Source organism: Dromaius novaehollandiae, chromosome 5 (genome assembly GCF_036370855.1).
Source record: "Dromaius novaehollandiae isolate bDroNov1 chromosome 5, bDroNov1.hap1, whole genome shotgun sequence".
Classification (NCBI taxonomy): domain Eukaryota; kingdom Metazoa; phylum Chordata; class Aves; order Casuariiformes; family Dromaiidae; genus Dromaius; species Dromaius novaehollandiae.
This window is the reverse complement of record NC_088102.1, coordinates 57,597,129-57,621,086: the sequence shown is the minus strand read 5'-3', so window position 1 is coordinate 57,621,086 and position 23,958 is coordinate 57,597,129. Positions and strand designations below refer to the sequence as shown.

The 23,958-nt window shown below is 43.2% G+C and overlaps 1 long non-coding RNA gene across 1 annotated transcript in view; it reads left to right on the top strand.

The window, feature by feature from the left end:
• Positions 1 to 23,958, top strand: part of LOC112996648 (uncharacterized) — a 121,973-nt gene that overhangs the window by 83,236 nt on the left and 14,779 nt on the right. Inside the window, exons 5-7 of the long non-coding RNA XR_010389470.1 lie at positions 658 to 13,545; positions 21,056 to 21,213; positions 22,014 to 22,129. This is a non-coding gene — a long non-coding RNA (uncharacterized LOC112996648). The remainder of the gene's footprint in view (positions 1 to 657; positions 13,546 to 21,055; positions 21,214 to 22,013; positions 22,130 to 23,958) is intronic.

Here is a 23,958-nt window from a genome sequence, read left to right as displayed (position 1 = left end):
AAACTTCCAGGCTTTCTCTTTGCTCACCTTAAGTCCACAGCAGAGAAATAAGCTTGTTAAAGTGTACAGCAGATCTGCTCTTTCTCTCACTGATGTGGCAAATCTTGAGGTTTTTGTGCCTCTGCAAAACACTTGCTGAAGTTTAGCCAGTTTAGGTTTTTCAGTGAGGATTCTGGGTGAACTCCCAGAGTGGCTGACTACAGTGATGCCAGGAATTCAGTCTGAGAATCCAAAGCAATATTTCTAGGAAACAAGGTAGGGAAGAGGGTGTGGAAGTAGGAGGAAAGAGTTAACTATTAATTTCATATTTAAGCAGCTAATCTACCTCATTCACATATTGCAGGTCAGGTGATGCTTATGGTGGCTTTCAGCTTGCCATTTTTCAGAATATGATTCAGATTTCATTGGGCCAAAGAGAAGAAAGCATTAGCGAGATGTACTACCTAAAATGTTCATTAGGAAACTGGAGAAGACCTTGACATTTATCTTGCTCCTAGGATGATTTATCTGTTGTTCGGGATCTAACTTAAAATGCACAGCTATCCTTGGGATGCTAAGGGGAACCCCAGTCCCCACATTCTGGTGAGTGCTCTAATTTATTTGTGACTATGTAAATGTCACAGCTCCATCACCTCCTCTGATCATGTTTTAAAACAGAAGAGTGCTCCCTGTTCTCTTCTTGGAAGAAGCAGAAAAGCCTGGAGGATCTTATTCGAAGGAGAAGTTTCCTGCCTCTGGATCCCTGACAAACAGTGCCTTCCTGCAGCCCTGAATTAAACCTTGCCATCAAAAGGGGCAGACAGGAGAGGACACCCGTCTTCTGCATTTCTGATGGGCTACGTCTTAAGCAACAGGCTGTGCAGCCCTGCTCCACACCAGGGTGGTGCTGGATTCCCTTCCCAGGTTCCTAGCTCTCACCATGTGCTGCAGACAGAGGCTGCAGGCATGTGAGAGCATTCACTGGGGCCAGAAGTCAGAAATCTAGAAATCAGGCACGGCAGATCATGTGGCTCTCAAGGTGCAGAGCAGCCAAATTGTTTGAAGAACAAGGTACGTGGAGCAGGGGCACTACATCAATATCGTAGTGTGTGGAAACCAGGAGGAAATGTAGGGAATTCTTTGCAGTGCAGTTTAAAAGCATTTAAAAACTTTCTGTTTTTCTTATTGCAGATCTGCTGTGTTCAAACAATGCTTTTCAGCAGCAATATTCAGCCACGCATTGGGATTCTGAACATTATTTTATCCGTTGTGTTATCTGCTTCCTTTTAGTGAAATTAAATGATGCCATGTTTCACGTACTGTTCCTTCCCATGACAGCAGCTACAGGGCTCAGGAAACTGCTTGGAGCAGCATGGGCCATCTCCAGCAAACGCTCCCATCTGGAGAGGCACTTGGGAGGCTGCAGAGGAAGCAGGTGTGCAGCTGCCAACCCCACCAATCCCCACAGGGAAAACTGTGCAGTCCCCAGCAAAAGGAACCTCCTGGCATGTTCTCCCATCTCTGGAGGTCTGCCTGGCCTTTTGCTGACAGCGTAATTTCCTTAGGAATCTCAGAGGCTGACATCTCTGTTCATGACCCCTTTTCCTAAGTGACATTAATGTTTGCTGCAGGTATGCCAGGTGCAACGTCCGCTCATTGCGTCTGCATCATCGGGCCTTATCCTAACACCTCTCTAGAATCTGAATTTCTACCTGGGCAATGAACAGACCTCCATTTCTCCAGCAAGGAGTATGCTGCTCTTAGCCAACATCTGCCTATCAAGAAGAAACATATATTTAGGAAATTTGCCTAAGCTGGCACAGACCTGATAAAACTTGTCAGTAGGTCTGATGGAACTGAATAGCATAATAGTCTGAATTATGGCTGGTGTCACAGGCACATCCGAAGCACCTTTGTAAGGAGGAGACATCACCTTGAAAAGCCGGAAATAGTTGTCATCCACCTGTATGCCATGGCCATCCTTGCTGAGGTGATGGAAAGCAGCATGGTGGGAATGTGCACTGATCAGACACTGAGCCAGGCAGAGGGTAAGTCTGAGCTGATGAATTACTGCGTGGGTGAGTTTCCCATCCCTTGCAAGCTGATGAAATATGATTAACCTGGCACTGGTTATTCATTCCCATTTGTTTTTCAGAGGTAAATGAAATTTTGAGAACATGCTTTCTAAATGTAAAAAAAGAAATCTCCTTGTGATCTCTACCACATCTAGCCACCTAATTAAATAGCCAGTTGAAATATGAATAGTATATTAATATTGCAGCTAATAAGTACTAGATTTATCCCTTGGCTGGTTCTCTCTACCAGCAAGTGCTGTGAAACTTCTGAAATCCCATGTTGTTCTTGAAATCCCATGTTAGGAGAAGCTACTGAATCTTAGGTCAGGTAGAGAGAGAAATTTCAAACTTAATAAACCTTGGAATTTTTTTCCCAAGATTTGAAATTCTCATCACTTCCGTTTAAATGAGCTATTATAGGTTGTCTGGAGTGTGGAAATAGCAGTTCTTTTAAGACTGAAAGGAATCAACCTCCTTCTCACCCCAGCTTTGCTGGGAAGTGGAATTAGACCCGAACTATAGCTCTTAATCTTTCTTTGTTTTTTTGTGGAACCAATATGGTGTTGTAACAGAATTAAGATTCAGTAGCAAAGCAAGAGAGAGGGAGAACCTTTATACATACAACCATACCATAGCAACTGGGTCTTTCTCTTTTAATCCTGTTGCAATTGCTACACAAATTCCCAAGGTAGAAATAAATATTTTATGCCACATCAAAGCTTGGCTTGACACATTTTCAGAACTGTATAAAACTGGTTCTAGGTCTAACATGTCTCTAGCTGAAAGCCTCTGAAATCAGGTTGGAACTAAAGGAAATTGCTTGTAATGCACCCTATACTGATCACTAGATTCTCAGACCAAATAAAATTTAAAGCTATGTTCTAGAAAAGCCAAGGTGTTTTGACTATATTAACAATCCTGAGATCAGAAAGCAGATAGACCCATTTTAAAGGTGAGTTCTTAGAGGAATCTTAGCAAAAAAACAGGTGGAAATGATTGACTTCCAAACATCAAGCGGTTTTATCCATGTAAGAAGATGGTCCATAGTTCTTGCCAGATGTGATAAATTGCTCAGTGTTACATAAACCAATGCAGTTTTTGTGATCTACACCAATGAAGATCTCCTCTGCCTTGCTAGATGAGCTACCTATCTGTACTACCTAAATCAAGCTGTAAGCCTTTGACCGTGAAATGTAGTGGGAAAGTCGGCAGGAACAGGTTCCTGCCTGAGATTTCTAGTGCTTTCAGACATTTTTTGGAAATATTTTTAGGAGGAAAACTTTTCAAACAGTAAAGATAAAACTTATCTGAGGTGTCAAACCTCTTTTAGGTTTGCATCATGTGTTGAGTCAAGGTTCAGGTAATTCCGTGGGTTTAAACTCAGCTTCAAATCCAGCTGTTTGGGCAGGGAGAGTTGCCAGCCTTGTAGCCCTGCGTGCTTGCTGCTGCTGTCCCAAACTCCCACAGAAGTGGGCAAAAGGACTTTGAGGTCTCTCCCGATGTGTATAGACTGTAGAAGGTGGCATTATCTCCTCATTGGAACGTCTGTCTTGTGGCATTCAGTTTAGAGTTAAAGAAGTCCTCAATCTGTATTACTGAAGCGTGAAGCCCCCTTGCAAGGTAACAGTAGTGAGTGCCGGTAGGTGGCATTGTGTTGCTTTTGTTTTCTGAAACTCATCCCTGTATTTCCTCTTTCATTGGTGGAGGAAGTGGTTGAGCACAAATACTAGTCAACATATCTCTCTTTATTATTGTTATTATTTTGGCAGAAACTGGTCTGTATTTCACTCCCATCTGGGTGTGGAGATGACAGCCCGATGATTTGTACTCTGAAACTGAACCAAACCCTTTGATAAATGCTAAAGCTATGGGGAAGGACTTCCCCAGTGGGTCAGACGTTTTGGAGCAGCTCAACTCAGATGAATGTATTGGCCAAGAAGGGCAAAGTTCCCTAATGAGTTTCCCTCCTAAAGTTTTCCAGAAGAAACAGAGCAGATAATTAAGAAAAGACCTTAGTCTTTGAGGTTGTCACTGAGCAAGCAGGGGAGGAGAGCAAAATCACCAAACTTTTTTTTCTCCAGAACTAGTGCATAACTGTTCCCACGCTCAAGACATACCTTTCCATCTGGTCTCACGTTTTTTCTAAGGGCGGATTCTTTCTTCTCTAATTATTTTTTCACAAATCAGACGAAGTCATTACACAGTCAGAGGGCATTAATCATCTTATGTAATGTCACAGTAGTGAAAAGTAAAGGCAACACACACAAAAATGGAAGAAGTAGTAAAGGAAATATGAGATGACAATGTGTGTGTGGCAAGAACTGCAAGGCAGAGAAATTGCTATGGATTTGGGAACCACTTCTTCTGGTGTTTCATAGAAGTATAAGGGAAGCCATCTCACCTTGACACCATTTGAAGCATCTGAGAATCAATCCAATAGCTGGCAGAATAACCATTTACCTATAACTATGAAGTAATTGCTTTGTAGGTATAGATTTGAGAGGTAACTGAAGCACCAAAGACTAGTAAATATCATTCTAAAAATAAATGGATGATCAAGCACATGCTTCATGGCCTGTTCTTCCAGCCAATGGCAGTTATGACTGCACTGGAACATAAAAATAGCCATAAGGGCTCAGAACAAGGTACGTCTGCCTCAGCATCCTGTCCAGCAGTGGTCATAGCAAGTGCCTAGGGTAGAGTAAGAACAGGGTATGCATATATGGTATTTCCATATGATATCTCTGTCCTAGACTCAAACTAGTTTTGTTCAAGAGCTTCCCTGAGTCTGATACTTCCTGTGTGTTTAATAGACCTCAACAGATCTCTTTCAAGTGTTTGTCCAGTCTCCCCTTAAATCCATATAAATTTTCTAAATCCACAACATCTGTTGGCAAGGAGATCCACAGGTCGAGGAACAGATGACAAGATTCTGCCTCTTGCTTCCATATGAAAAAAATTGAAAACACTTCTGGAGACATACTGTGATCAGCTGTCTGGGACCTTCTCTGATGATTTCTGAATGAAGACTACCATTAACAGTTTAAATAAAATGGTTAGCTCTTAACTGTCAGGCAATATTGCAAATATCACTGTTCTTCATTTCATTCCATTTCATATCACCAAATACACCTCTGTAGGTTTCACCATGGTCTTGAATGAGAAATGTCAGTGGATTCCAGACATGTTAGTAGCTCGCTAAATATTAGTAGCATTATTATAAAACACTCAGATTACCAGCTGGTCTAGAGTTATGCATTTTATATGTAGCTCACTCGCTTTTGGAATTGCCTGTCATTTGAACACACAGCTATGATGCTTATATGTGTATATAAAAGGGAAGCTTGTTTTGGCTTTTATAATCTGCATTCCTTTTCTTCCTAGTGTAGCATATGAGGAACTCATACCTTGTCTCTGTAGTAATGGACTCTTCACAAAATTCAGAGCTGGAACTGATCCTCAACCAGTCTGTGGTTGTCATGATGCATGTTTTTTGTGTAGGTCATTATCCTTAGACAGGATTTCAGCAGGTCACTGTTAATACCATTAAGTATGCGTAACTCAATACCCAGTGACTCCCAAGCTCTTCAGACCACTGAACTACTGTCAGCCTTTGATACAGCTTGCAGACTGCCCATCGCCACAGAGAGCCTGGGCATGAGGTGACATGGCAGAGACATGAAGGGTTTCAGTGAAGACGCAGGTCATACTAAACTGACAGCTTCGAATATGTTGCTAGTATGTTCCTGCATCGTGTGAGGATTACTTATTAGGACCTCAAGGATGAAAAGTGATCGATCAACCACAGTTTGGAAACTACAGGAATTTACAAAAATCCCAAGAGTCGTTGTTAGAAACCAGCTCCACTGTTTCCCAGCAGTGGTGTGCTCCTGGTCATGCCTTCAGCAGGCAATACACAGCAATAATTCTTTCTCAGCAAATGGGATGAAGTTAGCGCTGTTCAACTGCAGACAGCAGCATGTGGCTCCTGTAACCCAATTATCTGAAAATATGTTCTGTGCATTGCTAATAAGAGAGGGAAATACTGTCGTTAGCCCCTGAGTTCAGCTCCCTAGCTAGGAATATTTTAGAATGTGCAGAAAAATGTGATGGTGCCTCCTGCTAATGCATGGAAATACAATTATTGAGTTGGATGTCTGTGAAACAGGAATAAAGTTAGATCTGGTCCAGAGGCTAGAACAATGTATATATTAAACACTTTAGATGCTGCTACAAAATATATCTATATATCTATATCTATAAAATTAATTATAGATTTACCTGCCTTGCTTCTGATTTAAGGAGCATTACGCAGTGATTGAGGAGTAGGATTATGACTCTTTTATCAAGACACGAATAGTCTGATTATTGACTTGTGATTGTGTTAGAATATTCCTGCTTATTAAAATTAATACTGGTTTATAAAACTTTCTGCTGCAGCTGGGTATTCATAACATTTGATTCTGGAATGCTATCAACAGCTCTTCCATTGCTACATTATCTGGTGCCTCAATTAAAACAGTACAAATGCACCAAAGAGTGTGAAGCTTTACTCTTTCTCTGCTCTTTCTGGAGTTGCTGTGAAATAATTCCTAATGTTAAAGAGAAAACATAACATACTAAACCACACGCCTTTAGGAACAGTATGATATGTTGTCAGATATAAGAAAGAGAGAAAGAATTTTTTGAAAACTTTGTGAATGGGTTAATGCTGTTGCCAGGAAAAGATTTGCCCTTTTACAGATCTGAAGGGAGGTAATGTTGACAGAAGGTGGTAGAGGCCTAGTAAAAATTTAAGCTTTTGTCTGACTTTTACTTCTGGGAAAGAAAGGGCACTGACAACAACAGCTGCCTGTAGCACCACCTCTTCTCCTTTTTTTTTTTTTTTTTTTTTTTTACACTTGACTTCTAATATGGATTCCAGGCATGATTCAGCACACAGAGGGAAGAAGATTTTACAGGCATGGACTGGCATAGTATTAGGAAAAACATGCAAAAAGAAACCTGGAATAAAATAAGAAGCTTCCTTTATATGATGCGTGTAAAATATGGATCTAAACAAACATGCATAAACCTTAATTTACAAGAGTTTTATAGGGCTCTTTCTTTAACTGCAGAGAGTCGTTCACTGGGAAGGCAGAAGCTGTGTAAGAGGCTCTGGAGGCCAACTAGAGGAGGTCCCAAACTCACCTCTAGGCTCAAAATGAAAATGGAAGTACTAACGTGCATTATTTAGACATTCATTTTATTGTTATTTGAGTACATGGCCAATCAGATAGAGAATGATTTTGTGATCCAGAAAAGCCAGAAATGGCTTTGACAGATGTGGTACTTTTTGCCTTTCTTTTTAGGTAAGTGCTATCTTTCCAAATCTTGTCCTACATTTTTAAGCTTGAGGAACAGATTTTTAAAGACAACACTAGAAGAACTCAGGTGCTCTTCCAGTCTATCCTTATGCCCCAAGACAAGACCAGCTCCTTCTAAATCATATCTACCATATTAAAACACACACACACACACATATATATATATACACACACACTATTTGAACTAAGTAGGCAACTATGAGGAGTCAGGGGCCTACCGCATGTTGTTAAGTTGAAGGCACACTGAGCACACATAGATGCAAGGACGGGAAATGAAAAGCTATTTTGAAAGGCGTGATTCCTATCCTCACTTCTGATGGTGATAGATATTTGATCAGTGTAGAAGTGACAGATTTTTTTCAGATGGTTCTGAGATTTGGTGGTCACTGTATTTTGGCATGTGATTAGAACAGCTTAGGTTTGGATATTGTTGAAATCTAATGGACAGTGGATAATCTTCAGCAACTTAAGTGAGAATTAAAATGAAGAATGTCTCTTTTGGTTGAAATGGTAGCACCATGTTCCATGTTACTGGTAAAAAATATTTATGCAGCTGATGAGAGCAAGACTGTGTTCACAATAACAATATAAAGAAGCCTGCAAATTATAGATGACAGCACAGACCTTCATAAAACATTATTTTCTTTTTATAAGTTGAAATACCCAAAAGCTTGTGTCCATACCTGCTCTTTTGTAATCAAAGACTGTTCTCCTCTACTCCTGCACCCCCCCCTCCCCCCCCCAGAAAAAAAAGATTAATTTCAAAGGAGACGGTCAGGCCAAATATTTTTCAGTACCATGTGTATCTTCTGATTGTTCAGGAGATCTCAACTATATGATTTTTGTTGGTCCTGGAGCTGGCAAAGAAGCAGCAGGGGAGGGACTGACAGAGACTAGAGAGTGCTGGTGGTGTGCATAGAAATGTGAAGGTAGCTACCATTTCTACATTGAAGTTTTAATAAAGCTTTCATTTTCTCTTATCAGAAATGGAGACTCATCCCTTGTGAGCCTTGTGTTAATTGTGCTGTTTATGATAATAACTTTCTTGATTATTTTGGATGATTTGAGTTCTGAGACTTTTCTCATATATACGTGAGTGCATGTGCATGTTTTAAGATACAAAAATTGCTCTGGTGTATTCCTGTTAAATTGCATGGTAATAACTATAACAATATCCCACATAAATTATGGCTGTGCAGATTTACATACTTGTCCTTGCCTCAGCTAATTATATTTCACCCCCATTCACTTTTTTCATGCTGTCACTTCAAATGTGTATTTTTTCGTTCTCTAACTCTGCAGTAGCTATAGTACGTTCCCTGATAGCAGAGAGGGTTAAAGTGGGGAAACTTGCTGAACCAAATGAACTGAAGTGAAAGACATTTTAGTCTCTTGACATACAATCCTCAGTAATTGTATGGAAAGCACTTATTTTTTCAAGAATGCCCAAAACGAGGCACATTTGGGGATACATTCTGTACAGAGGCAATCCAGCACAAGTTAGATGCTCTACTAACACAAGCTTGCTTTGCAGTGCCTGGCCTCCAGTGTGAAATCCGGCATGAGGCCCAGGCGCTCTAGGCCATGCATGGGGAGACATGGGCTGCCCGAAAGGGCCAACTCTAAAACCTGCCTTAGCCCTGGTGAGGTCCTGGCATTAACCAGCTGGAACCACAAGGAGTGGGATTGTGTCTAGACTTCTGCCATTCCTCTAGAGTTTAGCTGCCTAAACCTGCAGGCTTAAAATGCATATGCCCTGTATTGAAGACCCTTGGTATGAGAGTACTTGCCCAGGAAGCGGCTGCCGGGAATTCAAGTTCCTTCTCGGTCTGAAGAGATCCGAAGCCTTACTCCAAAAGTGTGAGTACTTCTGTTCACTGCCTAGATTTCTGCCACTTTTCCTTTTCTGAAGCTGTCTAATATATCCCATTTTGCCTTGCATATATACTTCTCTCAACAATAATGATAAAAAATTAAAACTCCTCACATGGGAGGAGGATTTCCTGTCAAAACACTTCTCAGCTTGCTTGATAAATAATGAGGTATTTCAGTCAGATTTAAAAAGTGCAAACTCCAAAAATGTTAATGGTTATCCTGGTGACATTGTTACTGTATTAACCTTTCTATTTCTCTCTCTGTCTTCTTATACTGTCACATACTATCAGAGCAGCTAAGCGTCTCACGCGTAACATCAATAGCAGACGTAGAATCTCTACAGGGGTTCATAGTCTTTGGCAATACTCCCTTTCCACTGGTAAAAATTTTGCTTGCATCAAGAATTTTCTTTGTTTGATTTTGAAGAGCGGAGGGAGAAGGTGTTTAAGAATAAACGCCATCCTTGAATTGTGTGAGCTGCGCTTGTGATGAAAAGACTCCTTCAAACCTGCCGGCATCATCTCTGCAGGGCAGCTGCACCCAGGATCTGCCCCACCTCGGTGAGTGAGGATTCAGTCTCCCACGCGAGCAACACCTGGCACTTGCCTCCTGAGCCAGCTGCAGCCGAGAAGCTGGGAGCCCCCGGCCGCCATTGGGCCTGGCAGTGCTCAACTCCCCGCACACCAGGACAGCCACCGCAGTGAGCCTGCCTCCGCTCCGGCGGGTGCTGCTGTCCTGTCACCATCACTGCGTGCGGTGGGGCTGCACTGTGGGAAAGTGTTTAACCCCCCTTCTGAACCACTAACTGCATTGGGTTTCTGCACCATCCTGTGAAATGAGTTCTTCAGTTAAATTATGCTTTTTTTTTTTGTTTCTAAACCCCTCTCATTTGGCTGTTGAAGTACTTCATTTCTTAATTCACCTCTCCACAACTTTCTGCCCTGTTCTTCGCCTCAAGAGTCTCTTTTTCAGGCTAAATAGATGCTATTTACTTTCTCCTCCAATGGAAACTCTTCCACACTTTGGATTATTCTCATCTCACTTATCTGAATCCTATCAGCGTCCCTTTTTTAAATGGAGAGACCAGGAGTGCATGAATTACTTAAGGTATGGGTGCACCAAGGTATAACCAATGACATAATGTTTTCTGTTTCTGGCCTGTTTTTTTCATTTTTCCATGCCCAGGGAAACTGATGAACCCCCCCTTCACAATGTCGCCAATGTCATTGTAGACTTTTCTTTTTTAGTGTCATCCGTGTTGGATTTTAGAAAGGAAGAAGTATTTTTAGCCACACATGAAGCATAAAAGCAGGTGCTGCATCTTTCAGTTTCACAATTTAACCCAAATGGCTTTCTGTGTCATTAGCTTCATGCAGTCCTGCTGAAAAGAACTATAAACTAGAATCTAGGCTAGTTTCTTCCACATAAAATTTCCAGCAGCAGCATATGTGCTTGTTGTGTAGCTGGGGCTGATCCAAACTGTAATGAAGTGTGCTGCGCAGGGTCATGCCCGTCGTCACCCTGCAACGCTGCACTCACGGGAAGGGCTATCCAAGGGCTCCCCCCGCTGCCGCCGTGCACTGGCCACCCTAAAGGTAAGGACGCGCTGGAGCCGCAGCCCTTGAGGGGCCTCTGCTCCTCACGGCGGGTGCCCAGCACTTCAGCCCGGCAGGCCTCCTCCTGATGCTCGCGTGCGTTTGCTGTCAGCGGTGGGTCTCAGGGTGCTGGCTAATTGCAGCCGGCGGACCACATGCTGTTGGCAGACATCCGTGGGGGAGGATCCTGGCTCTGCGGCGATACCCTGATGTCATTGCAAAGGGGGAGCTGTCTGGCTCCCATTTAGCAAACCAGACATTGCTGGGCAGGCCCATTGGTTCAGCAGGTCCAGGCTAACGAATTTGGTGCCAGAGTAATTTAGTTTCCACCCCCCGCGCTATCATGAATGTTCTTCTGAGAGTCCCATGCAGAGTTCATGCTCAAGTTGTTTGTGGTGATGATTTCCGTTAAGACGTGAGCTGACACCAGCATCCATTTCACATGCAGTTGCTCTTAACTGTATCCCTTATTCAAGCTGCCCATCCTTGTGCCAGCTTGCACAGAATCAGCTCAACTGTAGACATAATTTGCAGTAGTGATCCTGATCTGGGAAAACTCAAATTTTGGAAATCCCAGCTAAAAGACAGCTGATTCTCCAGAAATTGCAGGCTATCCACCCCTAGAAACCAAGTGTTATAATTAGCTGTGTTGACTTAGAGTGATCTTGTGGCTGCCCTTAATTATGGTGGGGGGCAGCTGCTCCTCTGGCTGGGAAAGCAGCTACTGGTGTTTGCTCTTTTATTGCTAGTCTTAGACCAAGCATATTTCAGCCAGATCAGAAAATCAAAGACATCAGTTTCCGCAGCTGATTGACGGGGTTTGTTTTTGCAGTAAGTGTAGTAATAATGGGAGAATATTTCTGTGGTACATCAGGATACTTTGCAAGCAGTTGCCTCTCATTGATTTCCTTGCTTCTTCACTAACTTCCACAAAAAAAGCGTAGCCTGTACTGACACTATGAGGTTTGAACTTGAGATCATTTACAATAGCAGTGTTCATTCACCATTATTTTGCTGAAGCAATGTAAAAAGACAAGCCTTAATTTGTGAAATGGGCCATCTGTTTCTGTACAAACTGCATAATAGAATGCACAACTATTTCAATTAATATAGTAAACCGTCTTTAAGCAATAGGCATGATTTTGTGTGTATTTTTGACTGCAGAAGATGTCATCATCCTTTGCTCTAATTATTCTTGATTTTACCTCCTCATATCTTTATTTAAAGAAGAAGAATGACAACTTGTCTCACTGGGAGCAAAGTTTTCTCATAGATGGATCAGGAATAATTAGACCAAATGGTACTGCAAACTCCAGCAGACAGGATATCTCCATTACAGAGAGTTATGTTGTCATTTCTTTGACCATCCTCCCATCAATCCATCCATCAACAAATTAAAGTTGGCTAAAGAGCCACTTATCTTGAGTGCTTTTTACCCCAATCGCTGTCAATCTAGGTAAATAAACATTTTCCCTAGGCAGAGTTTACATATTTAACCATGTTGCTGGAGACAGTCCCCTTGCTACTGATACACCCAGCAAATTGCATGTGCATTTACTGTATTTCCTGATTCACCTCACCCACACGTTACACCTCCATCGAATGAGCCCTACTCCCTCTGTCTCCATTTGGTTTGTCTTTAAAGATGGGATGGTGGGATGAAGTTGCATTAAAACTTGCAACCTGAAAAAAAGTCTAGAAATGGATTTATTCTCTTAGATTGAAAAAAAGTCTGTTGCACCATGTAAGATACACATCAATAATGGATCAAGTATATGGATGAAATCACCCAAAACAAAAAGCAGCGCTTTCTCAGCAAGCCTGCTTTGAGGAATATGGCAATCCTACTGCGTCTGACTTTCATAATTTAAACCATGATATCATAAATGACTTTAGGGCTTCGTGATGAATATAAACAATGATATGAGCAACATTATATTTGATATCTAATAAATATGTATGTGCCAGTGAATACAGTGATAAAGATACTACTTTCTCCCTATTATTTATTTTTCACTTAATTGATACATAGAGCAGTTCACACTGCCTGCTGCCCATCAGAAACACGCAAAGGAAGAGAGTTCTTAGTTATTAGTATTAATGTATGCCTAGTGCTTTTCAAAAGACACTCACGCACATATGTGCACACAGAAGGGGTGAGATTCCCTTCCTACTGAAGTCAATAGGCTACTTATCATTGCTGTCAATAATGAGGATGGCTGTTCCCAAATCTAACTAAATCATAATATGACTCAAAACAAGTGCTGTGGGCAAAGCTCAGGGAAGCATTAGAGAAGCATTAGAGGAATAATAAAATGATATTTCCTGCTGATCATTAACAACTTCTCTTTCTCACACAAATACCTTGCAAATGTGACAGCTAGTTGGAACGGTTCGAGGCCTGAGACACTGAGTTTTCAGATTGCTGCTGGATGATCAGGACTAGAGCAACGAAAGTGCTGATGTGCTCTGCACCCCGTGGCGCCCAGCTGGTTTGCTGAGCACACCTCTCCAGGCACAGCAGTCAAGTCTGCCCTGCGATGCCAGGGAATCAGGCCGGTAGGAACAGGAGCTGCGAGCGCTGTGCCACCCATGTGGGAATGCCCTCAGCATCGGGTGAACGTCTGCGTGTGGGAGTGTCTTCACCTCTAAGCAGTAAGTGTTATCTCCAGTTTCTCTTGCTTACATCTCTGTTCCCGTCACACCACCACTTCAGTACTCATCAGCCTGCTAAGTCCTATAGATACTGCAAAGTGGTTATGTGCTACTTGATTTAGGAACAGGTGTGTTACGTTAGCCACGAAACAAACTCTCTGTGTTGTTAGATCTTCTTTTTTCCTACAGTGAACATAATACCTAAGGAAATGTTCTTGTAGGATCAACATGTACTTGGATAATACTGTACAGCAATTAATGGAAAACACTGGTGTGTGTGTGTGTGTATATACATATACACATACACATACACACATACACACACACATATATTTACACACACATACATATATATATATAAAACCATGCCCCCTCAAACAGTTTAAACAGTCACAAACAGCAATATGACACTGATACTGCTTGATCCCCACTGTATGCTGAGGTGAAACAAATAGCATCTCCTCTTTTTTCATGTAATGTTATTGGCATTGAACATCTTACTGGTTACAGACCTTTATCTTTGGTGAAATCAAAGCAGAGGCAAAAGAAAGATGTGAATTTCCAGTCACGGTTTCTTCCAAAGATAGAAACGTCTCCTGAGACTGACACTCTGAAGTTGCCACTCCAGATTTCGGTGTACACCCCACTCCCCGCTTGCTTCTCCTGCTCCATTGGCATTCACTCAGTCTGGTGATGCTTAGCAAGGACTTGCTGGAGAGACTAGGCACTCCTTGAGGATTTGTGCTAATAGCTCCCGCAGTCCGATAGGCAGAGGCCACTGGCACAGGGTCTGCAATGTGCTAAAAACAGTTTTGTGTTTGTCAAAGGCAGAATATGTTGTAGCTGTGTCATGAAAGTGATCACAGACAGAATTACAGAAGAGGACAGCTCAGTGAGGGTGCCTTCCTCATTGACTGGAGCAGAATAGATTTGATAAATAAGTAGTATAACCTTTCGGTATGCCCATCTCTCTTCTTACTGCCTGTTCTTTTTCTTATGAGCTCAAAGCAGAAGTTTCCTGTAATGTGAAGAAAATAGTTGCAACTTTTCCATTCTTTTAACACACAGTAAGGTAGAGGTGCTCTTCCTTTCCTCTGCAAAAAATGATTCACTTCCCCTGCCTGGGCAGGTAATGGGGACTAGATCGGACATTTATACTCCTAACATACTAACCAAATCCTACAATAGAATTATTTCCTCAAACACAGCCGTAAAACTGGTGTAAATCTGTTCCTGCAGAATTTGGTTGTTAAAGTGCAAGGCAGCCTGCCCTCCCTGGGAGAGTCTGTGCTTCTCCAGCTCCAGCGGGAGGCTGTGTCACTGCACCACATCTGCACGAGTCTCTGCGCGCGTGACACAATCTCGCTTGTCATGTATAAATGTCCATAAGCTCAGGGCAGAGTCAGACGTGAGGGGGTGAAGAGGCTGGAGGTCATTTATGCAGTGAAGATGTATTTCTGCTGCTGCTGCCTGCAAAAGATGTTAGGGAGTGGAGCAGGCCATGCAATGAAAGCTCCTCTGTCAAGAGCCAAAGCTTGCCCTCAGAGATTTCGTCATGTGGGGGCAGAGCTCAAGGAGAACTGGTAGCTGGGTTGCCCACTCTCCAGCAGTTGCTGGAGATGGTGACAAATGCCCCCACTGCAGCCCGAGAGCACAGGCTGCCAGTCTGGGGCTGCGTGAGAGCCCAGCTTCCTGGCACTTGCTGCCCTCATACTGGAGCACAGTCTGTGTCTCACTTTGGGCAAAGTCGAGGTGAGGAAAGCGCTTCGAGGATCCCAAGGATCTTTGCCCGTCTCAAGAATCTTGGCAAGACAACCGAGGAGCCATCCCACCAGAAGACTACACCTGGAGCCTCATCACACCCAGTGCATTTTCAGTAATGATGTCATCCAGTGCTTGGCTCAGGCTGTGTTCCCTCTCATTAAATCTCAGCCGCATCTTCAGCATTTATATTCTGATCAAGTTTCTCAAATGCAAACATGGATGTGTTCTTGTTTGTTGGTAGCAGGAAGTCAGCAGAAGTCAAAGATGGGTAAGATGGCTGAACTGATGTTGCAGGAGTGGCCTCCATCTTTTAGCACTTGATTTCCTCCTCTTAACTCTGCATAAACACTACTTCTTTGCATTTATTTATACTCAAGTTTAAGTGCCTGTGCAAATTATAGCACAGACAGCCAGAACAGAAATGAGGCATTTAAATGGTAAATAAACACTGCCTGTGCATGGTAGTGCTTTTATAAATAATATCCCCTTTTAAGCCTTATTCTCTGCCATACAGGAATGTCACTTTTCAGAACATCTGAACCCACAAACATCACACATCAATCTCTTTATATGCTTATTTAAAGAGCATATCAAACTATTTCTGCAAGCAAAAAGACTAAATTATCCATGAATTCCAGATAAGCATCCTTCACCTAGAAAATGTCAACAGTTTTCTATAATAATAGTCCCAAGCACTGCTACTGTGGTGGTTGGAATACCTCTCCGAGAGGCGGGAGATCGGTACCTTTCTGGGAGCATGTGCACTGCAGAGCATGTTCTGTATTCTCATCATAACTATTGCACATTGTGCTCCACACATTTGTCTGCCTTTGTAAGTGTGTAGTGCCTTGGCTGCCTCCTAAATGCTGTATTTTCCTGAAGAGAAGGGTGGGAATTTTCGGGGAAGCCTTCCTCTGGCCATGGGGAAGCTCTCGGCAATCAGGTGTGCAGGGAGGTGTTGCTGAAGAACAGCCACACGGAGCGGGTAGCAGAGTTGGCCGGGGGGGGCGCGGGGTGAGTGTCTCAGTGCAATACATTGCTGATTGCTCTGGCCTTGTACCCCCAAGAGAGGGAGGGAAGGAACTGAAAGTGCCCGTTCTCATCATTTCTGCTTGCAAATTGCAGAAACCCTTTGGAAATGCATGCCTGCACCTAATGCAGGCATGATTTGAGACTGCTACCCCTTATCGCTCCATTTATTACCATGATATACCCTAGTTATAAATTTGGTCCTTATAACAATTCCTGGTCGGCTTTGGTTGCTGTTCACTGGAATGCAAAGTAATAGAAAACTTTCTACCTTGCTTTCTCCTTTTAAACTCAGGCTCCTTTCTATGACTATTTAGTGCTACCTTCTTTTATTGCAATGTTTACAATATAGACCTATAAAAATCTAGGAAAATCTACTTTGTACATTTGCAACAACTACTGCCTACAGCAAAGCAACAGGAAGGGTGGAAATTCAAACAGCAGACCTCCAATTCAGGAAGCACTGAACCTAGAGAAATGTGTTTCTCAGCCCCAGGTTTTAGGCACAGGTAATCACAGCATACAATCTAGGGAGCTACATTTGCTCTGAATTACATGCAAAACCCTCGCTGAAGTCAGCAGGGAAGAAGTGTGGGTGTTTATGGATATATGCAAGTATGTAAGTGGGAAGGAAAAAATAGTCAAAATTTGGTAACTACTGTCCAGAAGCTACCAACTGCTAACCAGCAGTGTAGCATACTCATTTTCAGCCTTTGTCTTCAAGGCCTAACTGGAAAGTGAAAATAACCTGCCGGGTTTGCTCTTCCCAAGCTCACAAATACATAGCCTGTTGAGAACCATCCTGAATTTGCAGTGCTGCTTTGATTTCCTGCCCGCCTCCTACTCCTGGTTCTCTGCCTATCAGTAAAAAAAATGTGATTTATACTTGCTATGACAAAACTATGCAAGTGTTTTACTAGTAGGAAAGAAGTAGTCAGGAACAAGATTGTCCAAATTGCTCAGAGGAGGGAGCTTTTCCCCCCCGACCCCTCTGCGGTGGAGGGCTGCTGGGGCTGGCTGGCCAGTGCGCTGTGCCAGGGCAGCTGCTGGCTTCGGTTCGGTCCCCACGACCCCTGGCATGTCTCACATGAGCTAGCGTCCTTCCTGGCAGCCCAGGCACAGATGGGAATGGATGTAGCATCAGAAATAGCCACTGACACTGCTGCAGGCCTCTTCCAAAGAGCCCTGAGACGTGTCCGTTAGGTGGTGTGGAGAAGCCAGTGTTGCTCTTGACAATGCAAGGCCTGTCCCGTGGCTGAAGAGCAGGTTCACCCTCCAAACCTGTCAACTTCCCAAGCACTGGGTTGCTCTAAAATTTAAACAGACAGAAGGGAAATGCACACAGTACTGTAAATTGGAAATTCCTTTCAGCATGACAGTGTTTGGTCCTTTTTTCCTTATAATCAGAATATGGTGATGGGTTTTGTTGTAGATGCAGTTTTGCCTTAATACTGCAAGATGCAGAACTGAGAAAAAATTGAGTAGTAGGGTGAAAAGGACTGAGGCAAAACACATGAACGTTATACAGTCTTCTCCTAATGTGGTCTCTCAGAATGGATAATAATATAAACATTCATCCATTAGAAAAAAACTACCCTTTACTGCCCCCCATTAAATACATTGGCAGTCCTATTAAAATACAAGTCAGATTTGTGTTTAATGATCTTGAAAGGAAAGTAATTGCTTGAGTATTACCATTCGAATGTTCTTACAGCAGCATATAATATTTACAGTCTAAGCGCCACTTCTGAGTGCTACACAGCACTGAAGATTGCCCAGCCTCTTCAGGGAAAGAGCCTGTGCAGCTGAGAACCAGGGTACAAAAATGATATGCTATCTGAGCGCTGTAAAGCCTATGAGAAACAACTCAGCAATGGGCTGCATAATTTTTCAATTTTAATAAGCTCTTGAAAGAAAACCTTTCAAAAATCCTCTACCTACTGCAAATGCAGGGCTTGAGCGCTGCAAATGCCTGCTCAGGTGAGGAACTCTGGTTTTACTCGCATGAGTAAAGTTCCTTGTTTGTAAACATTTTGTGCCAGGATGAGGACAAAGTCATATTGAAAACTGTGACATTTTGATATCTATTTTTAACCCCCTGACACTGGCTTAGTAGGTGAAAACATCAGTGATCATTTGTATTCAAGTATTACATGTGTTTTTGTGGGAATATTCTCAAATCAAAGGGCATCTTGACTAGCAGGAGAGCATGAAAATCCATTCAAATAATTTATTGTTATGTTTATTTGTATGAGTAGATAGAGTGTAAATGGTGAGAGTATTTCATAAAGCATGCAGGAAATATGCCACTGAGAACATCTTTTCCAATGGGAGAAGTGAGTTGCAAGTCCTTTTTTTCTTCTCCCTCCTGCCTTTCCTACCAAGGCCTTGGTTCGTCAGGCTACAGGAGAGCCACTGAAGCCCTGGGCTCAGGGTCATTGCCGCCCTGGCCCCACACGATGACGAGCGGTGGCCAGCCATTCAGTGCAGGTTTGTTCAGTACGGTCTACTCCTTGCTTCAAGTTCATGCTAGGTATAGCACTGAGAGGCCACAGTCACCACCGAGACTTTTGTGCCCATCTATAAACCAGATTAATTAAAAAATTTTAACCAGCTCAGAATGTCAAGGGCATTGCGTTTTGTTGGGCATGCCGGTTCTGCAAAAGACAATCTTGCCATAGTGAATTAGGTTTTACAGCCTCAGGTGACAGTATCAGATACCATCCCAAGCAGGGAGGACAGCAAGGAGGTGGTTTGAAAGGAGACAGATGAGATGTATTTAAGCACCAACAGGTACTAATCAAACTGGTGCCATGGGCCACACATTAATGTTAGAATTTGGGGCATATAACTGCTTTTTTATTTGTAAAAGGTACCTTGTTTCTGTAAGGGAACAGATAGTATTGTTTGACTCCTTTATACGCGTTTTACTGGCAAACTGTTTTCTCTGTTAGAAAGTGTTATTCCTCACAGACTTTTGTCTGGTAATAACCATTTCCTCAACTCATCCAATCCAGATAACCCCAAGAAGCAGTGGCTGAAACACTCCAGATGCAGTGGTCCTGGTCACCTTTTACACTGAGACTTTCTTAGACCACTCTCAGGACAGAAATGAACTGTAAGGCAGGTACCAAGGTAGTTCTGGTTGCTGCTAAGTCCTTGGGCAGCAGCAGGATCTGCAGTGCAAGTAAGAAGGAGACTGGAAAGCTCAGTGAGTCCTGGGCAACACCCACACACAACTCCGTGAACAAGCACAGGGGAGGAGAGAGAGAGAGAGAACCAGAAGAGGGGAAAATACTTCCAGTTTATGCAAACTATAATAATAAAGACAAAATAGGCCTCCAAGTAACCAGGTAGACACAGCCATCTTTAAAGGCATGAGCATCACTGCATATGTGTATATAAATCAAGACTTTAATGCATGCCCTGGCAATCCAATCATGTGCCATGCAGAAGTAGTTTTGCAAGCCAATTTACTGCCCTAAGAACTGAAAATCAGCACCCAAGTCTGCCCCACTTCATTTTGCTGATTAGTACATCTTGTGTCAGAGATGCTCTAGAAGCCCTTAACACTAATAGTATTTCCTCTGGATGCTTTTCAGTCTTTCACCAATGCATTAAAAATTGTGATTTTGCTGAGAACATGGAATTTAGCCGAGCTCCTCATTGTAGTTTTCTGATTCTCTAATTAGCATCATTTAAATTTCAAGCTGGAACACATCAGGTACAATCAGCAAACTCAGGAAAAAATGCACCTATGCAATTTTAGCATGCCTTGCCTCAGCTCCAGGTCAACTAAACAATACATATGGATGACACAACACATTGCTCTTGAGAGATGAACAAAGCTCTTGTGTTTGTATTGCAGTTCAGACTGGGTGTTATTCAGGCTTGATGACCAACTGGTGGTGCTAATGCTTCATTGGATGGGAGGTGAGGGAGGGTTCATTACCCCTCACTAAATATGTACATGCATTACACAAACCCTCTGGAAATTACAAAGCAGCTTTCACCAGCCTTGCAATTAAAGGGTTCAGCTTGGTTTTAAAAAGACACTTACAGGAAGCAGTTACACACATATATTCCAAAATTTCATATGGCAGCACTTCAACCACAACAGCTTCAAGGAACAGTCACTTGTCTAGGACACTTGGCATTCAGTCCTTAGTCCTTATGGTGAGGTTTTGTATGTCTTCTTTAAATTCGTAATATGATGTTTATGGACTGGGAGAGGGATTAGATACTAACTTGCCTGCAGAGGGCTGTGAAGCAGTAAAGCATCACTGAGACAAGCTTGGGTCTGAGGGACAGTCCCCGTCAGAGCTGACCAGTGCAGCCAATAAACCATAGTCATAGCCTTGGTGGGTGGGGAAGACTCTAAAGCCCAGTGTCGTTCACTTCTCCAGGCAGTGTAGTCATCCACTGAAGCAGAAATATACTCAAAGAATTGCAGGGGTGTGGAAAAAAAAAAGTTACTTTCATTTATTCAGGTAAGTGATACATACTCCTTTTAAAAAAAGCTGAGGTGCTGTCATTCTTATTTGGTGGAGGCTATTTATTCCCTTAGAGGTTTGTATTTGGTGGCATTTTGCAGATATGTCCCCTAGGTGTTGTGCTGTCAGTCACCTGTAACGAACAGGTCAATGACAAGCTTTGCGAGGGGTTGTCCTGTAGCCCAAGGAGACGAGGGGAGGAACTGAATAATTTCCTTTTGCAGCATACAGGATGTGAGAGGAAAAACCCTTTTCACACCAGCTACGACCTGTGAGGACGTTTTCTTGGAGAGGCTGAACATATCCTGCTCAGAGTAACAGCAACAACTGGAAAGAACGACCAGTAGTTTTATAAGGTCGTGGATGATCTGCTTCGTATCAGGTGATGTCAGTCTTCTTCATAGCATGACTATTGCCGTTGTGTTTATTCCCTGAAATCATCTTCCTCCGACAGCTGTTTTGCTCCCATTTACATCTCAGGTGAAGGAGGGATCCCAGGTGAGGCAGCAGTGGCCGGTGAGGGGACAGCCGCTCTGCTCCTGCTCCCTGCAGCATGACTTCAGCCCACCTGCAGGACTGTGTGTGGCGAGTGTCTGGGAGCTATTCACACCCGGCATTTCCAGGGAAATAGCTAGAAGGTTTGGGCCTAGTAAGGAGCTGGCCTTCTGATGGGTCCATTTATTGTTTGAATGGCTCACATGAAAAATCATACTGCCACGGGAAGCAGAAAGACAGTACATGGGTTCCTGTTGCCATAAGCCATCTTGCACGTGTTCTTAGCAGAGCAGGTTGTTTCTTACTATGAACAATTAGCATTTGTATGATATGGAAACCAAAATAACCATGCTCCCAACCTAGTTTGCTAGGATGAGTTGTTGAGGTGGCTTGTGGTAACACTTGCATCTACGGGTCTCCTCTGCTTTTTGAGGATCACTGCTGCCAGAGAGAGTTTATTGCATTTGCTCTGCCATTGCCATATTTTGGGGCTCGGGAGGCTGTTGGCGCTCAGACCTCTCCTCTGTGTCATGCCTGACTCAGTCTCCCTCTGTTCCTTCTCTGCTGGACATCAGAGGAGACATCATGCCTGTTTTTCCATTTGTTCCCACCTGGGATTATGATTTTAATATACAACACAAGCTATTGGGATACTTTTGCCATTAAGGCCACTAATTTCTCCCATAGATGAGCACTGAGTCATCTTCCTGTAGTGGTGAAGTGGTGACAATTCTTTGGAGTTCAGGGGAGCTCGGCTTTCCCAGCATCAGTGCAGGCTCTGAAACCCGTCTCATAAAATAAAGGTATCTAAATGCTTAGTTTCCTCTTGAATAACATATTTGCAGGTGCTACACCAGTGGTGTGCAGCAGTCACTCTTAGATGAGAGGCGTATTGGGAACTGCTGCATCCAGTGGCTCAGTTTCAACCATTTTCTAGAAACAGAAGGCGCTCCCTCATGTAACAGAAAACAGGACAGCTCCCAAACGAGGGATTCATATAAGGTCAAGCTCCCAAAGGTTTCCTCCTTATCAGGCACGTGGTTTGCCCCTCAGGCAGAGGTCAGGCAGCACCCCATTGCCTAGGGCTCTGGGGAAGGTCTGCCCCGAGCTGGCTGTGGCGGGTGTCTGCCCTGTCCTCGCTCCACCGCGTAACGCTGCCCCGGAGCAAAGGCAGCCGAAGCAGAGAGGCAGCCAGACTTTGGCTGTGGCAGTGCAGCAACCAGCTTATTGAGTCCAGCTGCCGATGGAAACGTGAGTCTTCCTCCTCCCTGCCTTCCGCAGCGGGCCTGAGGGAGCATAATGATTATCAGTTCCTGTTTTACTTTTTTTCCTCCATTCCTAGCAACCTGTTTTTTCTACTCCAGATCATTTTATTGCAATTTTCTAAATTTCCTTTTTATGGAAGGCCACTTCTTCTCTATGCCCTGTGTCTGTCCCCCGCAGCAGGAGTGCCCATTGGCAGTGGCACCCCACGAGGGATAATCCTGCGGCGAGAGCCGAGCTCCGGTGTCTGGTTTCCGTTCTGGCTCGTCTTGCTTGTTCCCATACTCAGGCATATTAATATTCCAGCTCTGCTTGTCATTATTTATCTTTTGTTGGAGAACATTCGCCTTCTGTCTCATTTAGAAAAAAGTGAAAGCAATGCCAAGTTTTTAACAAAATGCAGGCTTCTCCTCTATTTTTGTTCCAGCTCATTTAAAACTCCTCTAATAAGCTCTGCTACTTTGGATTGCAAGATGTACAAACCGCAAGAGGCACACACATGGTGGGTGTGCCAGGCAGATATTTGCATGTCCAAACGTCCAGTTAAATGCCTCTCTGGTGATCTGCATTCCTAAATACCTGGTCAGTGTGTACAGTCATGTCAAATTGTGGCTGCGTGTCACTGATGACGCAGTGTCAGTTTTACGGCGCCTGTGCAGTGCAGTGCAGCAGTGCAGAGCAGACGGGGCGTGCCGCTGAGCGTGGCCTGCACTTCTGCATGCAGTGCTAGGCTTCTGACACTTGCAAATTTGTCCCTTAATCTCTATCGTATTTGCTGTCAAGGAACATTGTCGGGGATGAGCTGTTGGGATTCAGATTATCAGCCAAACATTAATTATTCTTTTGACCAAACCCTCAACAGCTAAGCTAGATAATATAAATGTAAAGAAACAAATCAGTACTCGAAATCTAGAATGAATTATATTGTAGGAACAAAATCATATACCATAAGCATGTGTGTGTTGAGATTTCACAGAGTCAGACCCTCAGATAGGGCTAGGCCATGTAATTCCACTGGAATCAAAAGACACTTTCCCCTGTTTAAGACCCAGACCTGCTTTTTTATCCTAAGCACCCAGAGAGTGAATCCAGATAAACAACAAGATCTGTCAGTTTGTGCTGAGAAAAGATAAAACCTGAATAACAAATAAGATGTGTTAATCTTTTGCAGCAAAGTACTTTTTCTTTTTACATCATGCTTATGCAAGAAACTGCTCAGAAGGCCAGAAGTAGCGTAGGCCCTTGGAAGAGCTGTACCTGGTGATTATCCACTCACCAGGCCAAGTCCAAATGCAAAAAACATCAGAGCTTTTTTGAAAGAGAAGAAAGCATGCTTCTCTCTCGTATTTATGAAACAAGAGGAAGGAGA